Source organism: Nelumbo nucifera, chromosome 1 (assembly GCF_055504915.1).
Source record: "Nelumbo nucifera cultivar China Antique chromosome 1, China Antique-T2T, whole genome shotgun sequence".
In the NCBI taxonomy this organism is placed as follows: domain Eukaryota; kingdom Viridiplantae; phylum Streptophyta; class Magnoliopsida; order Proteales; family Nelumbonaceae; genus Nelumbo; species Nelumbo nucifera.
This window is the reverse complement of record NC_142649.1, coordinates 73,091,970-73,096,842: the sequence shown is the minus strand read 5'-3', so window position 1 is coordinate 73,096,842 and position 4,873 is coordinate 73,091,970. Positions and strand designations below refer to the sequence as shown.

At 35.7% G+C, this 4,873-nt stretch overlaps 1 long non-coding RNA gene across 1 annotated transcript; it reads right to left on the bottom strand.

Moving 5' to 3' along the window:
- Positions 1-729: 729 nt before the first annotated feature.
- Positions 730-4,107, bottom strand: LOC148803422 (uncharacterized). The gene is made up of 2 exons (XR_016081448.1): positions 3,697-4,107; positions 730-904 (listed from the first exon to the last, which is right to left on the bottom strand). It is a non-coding gene; the product is annotated as an uncharacterized LOC148803422 (long non-coding RNA).
- Positions 4,108-4,873: the final 766 nt, after the last annotated feature.

Sequence of the window (4,873 nt, the reverse complement as noted above, 5' to 3'; positions counted from 1 at the left end):
TCAGCTCCGGATCATACCTTATAAGGCCTGTAATTGAGACTATGGGGTTCGATTCGAAAAAATCCGATTTTAATTGACAAGTATATATTTAAACTGTAATTTGACAATAAATCTACTTATTTGTTAAATTGATACATTTGAACACCATAATATATATCATACTACACTACAAGAAAAGCGATCAAAGTCGGCGGTCGTAGGACTGCCGGCTTAGCCCTTTAGACCACTACCTCAGAGGTAAGGCGGTGGTCATGAGTCCGCCCCTTAAACCATTGCCAGCTTAGGTCAAGACCGTCAGCTTAGACAAAATCATCAGCTCGGAGTTAATCAAGGTGGTGGTCTTTTTGGACCACCGCCTTTGGTCCATCAAAATGTTGTTTCCATTTTTAGGTGGCAGTCTAGACCGCCAGCTTAGATCTCTTTAGACCGCCACCTTAGGTCAGTCAAAATGTTGCTTCCGTTTTTAGGTGGTGGTCCAGACCGCTAGCTTAGATCTCTTTGGACCGCTGCCTTAGGTCCATCAAAATGTTGCTTCCATTTTTAGGTGGTAGTCTGGACCGCCGTCTTAGGTCTTTTTTATGTCTAAGGCAACGGTTGTATGACCGCTGACTTTGTTTTTTTATTTTTTATTATTTATATCAATTCGATTTCAACATTTTTTTGGTACCTGTTTAATACAGATCTCATGGCATATAATACATAAAAATCAATTTAAATAAAAAATGCAACTTAAAAATAAAAAACTTTTAATTAAATTAATTATTAATTATTATAATTTCCGAAACAAATTGCTTAAATACAATATCCAATTAACATAGAAAAAAGTATAAGGCATTTAAAAAAATCTTCCTGAATAATGTAACACATCTTTCCAATGCAAATCCACTTAACATAATGGTTTAACCTGCAAATCATAACATATAAATTGTTAGATAATGTAAAGTAAATGAGATATCAAATACAATTCTTAATCAAATTAGAGTGGCATCCAGGTTTTGTACTCAAGGCTCATTTTAAGAGTACAAATATAGATATGTAGAATGCAAAATCTTATATTTATATAAATTTGTACAGTACACATGGAAACAGTACAAATACAAATGTGTAGTTTTCAAAATTTGAGTATCCTAACTCCATATAAAGCATTTTGCACATTAATGCTTTCCACAACGACACTGGATACACATGCCATGCTTTTATCTTTCCCTAGCCCTCCTGGGCTATGAAGAGAGTGAAAATGACAATAAGAGGCAAGATTATTAATATATAAGCAGATATATTCCACATTATTAATTTAAGCAAAATGAAAATTAAATTTAGTTGTACATATGGGTTTGTTTGGTTTGTCACAGCCATAATCGGAATTGGAATCAGAATGGTCTATTCCCATGACTCAGACAGGAATGGGAATTAGAATTAGCAGGAATGGAATTTAGTTCCCAAGGGACAAGGGAGGGGCAGGAAATGGTCATTCCCGACCCTCAAATGGGGGAATGTCATTCCAGTAGGAATGGACATGGGGTTCCGATTGTGCCACCCTTTTACTACGATTGTGCCTAGAAAATAACTCAAGGACCTTTTCCAAACCTTTACGCACTAATCACTAATACTAATCAAGGATAGGCCCCAATGGAGTGATCTGGTTCCTATTCTCAGAATAAGTTTGAATGTCTGGGAGTGATGATTTGATCGGTTTATCTACTTTTCTGTTGAATTTGCATTCTGACATGCCAAAACTAGATTAAGTTGATACCAGAATTTGGTTATGAGACACATTTGATGAGTTCCCTATTCGATCAATTCCAATAAGTTGCACCCTCCATTGAAATGGAGTCATTGGATTTGCAGTTATTCCTTTTGTTAAAAACAACAATTTTTATTAATATAAATGAAATCAAATGCACAGAAAAGGGATTTTATTAATATAAATGAACCGAACTTGTAGCAAGATTTTGAATATCAAATGATATGGATGTACAGAAAAGCTAGCTTTGTCTAAATGGGGTAAGCTAACTCTTCTAAGAAGTGTGTTGGCCAGTATCCCTGTTTATTATGTCTTTGTTTCCAATCCCCTCAAAGATAGCTCAAAGGTTGGAGAGAATTATGAGAGATTTCCTTTGAGTGGGTTGGAAAGACTCTAAAAAGATCCACATAGTCAATTGGGACGAGATTTGCAAGCCTATCAAAGACAATGATTTAGGAATCAGAAAACTAAAACCCTTCAATCTAGCCCTTCTCGGTAAATGGTTATAGAGGTTCTTAAAGGAGCCCAACGAGCTTTGGTGGCAAGTTATGGCACAGAAATATGGTATTCACCCAAATGGGTGGGATGCAGCTGAATCTACCCTAGGTGTGGGTGTGGAAGGGGATCTATAAGGCTTATCCTCTTTTTATGAAAGGAATTAAGTGTAAGGTTGGGAATGGTGCTCCCAAGGCTGAATTTTTGGCATGACAACTGGTGCTCAGAGTATCCTTTGAATGATTTGTATCCAGATTTATTTCTCTCTTGGCAAATGATAAGGATGTCAAGGTAGTTGAGTGTGTCAGGTGACTCTCTTATCTGGACTCCCTCCTTCCGGAGGGACTTTAATGATTGGGAGGTCCAGCAGGTGGTAGGGATGCTGGAAAAAGGTTAAATCCCTTTGCCACAGATCACCAATGTTGGCATTGGTCCAAATCTGAATTATTTTCTCAGTTTTCTAGTTCGGGGTGGTTCGACCCCCCTCTAAAGTGAAGTTTTCTACTTGGGTGGTGGTGGTTGGAGATAAGTGCTTGACAAAGACGTACTATGTTGATTAAAAAATGGGAGGTGCTTCTAGACGCCTCATGTGTTCATTTTATCCGATATTTTTTTGTTATTTTTTATGGGATCCTATTTAATTTTATTTGATTTATTGGATTGGCCATTTATTTGTTTTATTTTCTTTCTAATTTAATTTTTTTATTTTAATTAATATTTTTATTGTTGTTTCATTTAATGACTTATTATAATCACTTATCACCTAAACATAACACAATATGTAGAATCAGCCTTTCCATTTCACCTCCTCTTGCCAAATTTATTTATTATTCTATCTTATTATTATTTCTTTTATCTTTTTACTCTTATCTTTTTTTCTTATGTTTGAATTAATTCATCCTCCATGGCTTATCACCTCTTTTCACTCTAATTATGCAAACGGAAAAATCACCACTATTTCGCTACCTATTTCCAACCATCATTCTCTACTTTCCTTCTCTTTTTTTTTTTACTTTGAACTGAGAATCATCCAAATTAAATTGTAAAGCTAAATCAGTCAAACAAATCAATCTTACTACATCCATTCAACAGGGATAAAGCAACAATACAACATAATTCTTATGCTAGACATCAACTAAGAAAACATAGTATGTCTTGTATTTAGATTGATTCCCAAATAGAACAAACATAGTCAGACTATGTGATGAAACGATCAAAGGGGAAAATGTAACAGGATTCAAGAAAAATGTCAATAAATATGAAGACGATGAGAGAGAGATACGAAGAGAGGGAGAGAGAGAGAGAAGGAAAGAAATCGACAAGAAAATGCAGGAAAAAGAGGTTGCCACTGCTACTGTACAGAATCCAGTTCGTTGAGAAAAAAAAGAAAGAAAGAAAGAGCGAAAAAGGAGAGAATGACAAAGGAGGAAGAAAGAAGATGAGGGTTAGAACATTACCTTCTTTGCTCAAATGAACAAGATTCAGCCGCACAAAGGTATCTCTCTCCTACTCAACGAACAAAGGTATTTCTTGCACAACTTCTCCACGAGAAATGATTCTCCTCTGCTATTTTTCTTGCTCGTGAAAAAAAGAGTTTGTCGTCTTCTTCAAAATTTCTCTACAAAGTTTCTCTTTGCAAAGAACCTGTCTTGTCAAATGAACCTTTGTCTTGCAGAGACTACACGCGAGAGAATGAAGTTTTTTGCCTCTCCACATTTATCCTATAGCAATCCATTTAACATTAAACTAGTTTAAATTTGGTCCATTGTAAAATATGCCTAACATATTCTTATGGACCGCCGCGTTAGCTTCTAAAACCGATGTAGGCCTTAGATATCACTCTAGCGGTGGCCATTAAGACCATCGGCTCTAAACCGCCGCCTTTGACCAGTTTTCTTGTAATGTTATTATTATAAGGATATCATGAGAAAAATAGGTATTAAAATGGATTGCCTTGGCAACATGTCAATATATAAGGGAAAACTCCCGATTAGTACCCTGTACTTTAGGCCTAATGTCACTTTGGTCCTTGAACTTTAAAATGCGATAATTTAATACTCGAACTTTCAAAACGTGTCAATTCAGTACCTATCGTTAACCAACCATTAAATGGCACTCGAAAAAGACACAAATGCCCTTCGAGTGTCATCTAATTTTCTTTATCAATCATCCAAACATTGACAAAAAATTAGCAATCCCAAATCCTTGCTTCTTCTATTCAAGAAAGTTGGGGGCACGTCTCAGTGGGCATTCTCGACCCCAACTTTTTTTAATAAAAGAGGCAAGGATTTAGGATTGTTAAATTTTTGTCAATGTTTGGATGGTTGATAAAGATAATTAGATGGCACTTAAAGGGCATTTGTGTCTTTTTCAAAGGCATTTAACGACTGGTTAATAGCTAGTTAACGGTAGGTATTGGATTGATAAGTTTTGAAAGTTCAAGTACCAAATTGTCGCATTTTAAAGTTTGGGGACCAAAGTAGAACTAGGCCCAAAGTACAGGGTACTAATTGAGAATTTTCCCTATATATATAATTAGTCCCAAACAATCAAAACAATCCTAACCTAATTATAATTGGGACACATAATTCAGACCTAAGCCCAATATAATTGGGTTGGTTCAATATGAATCTG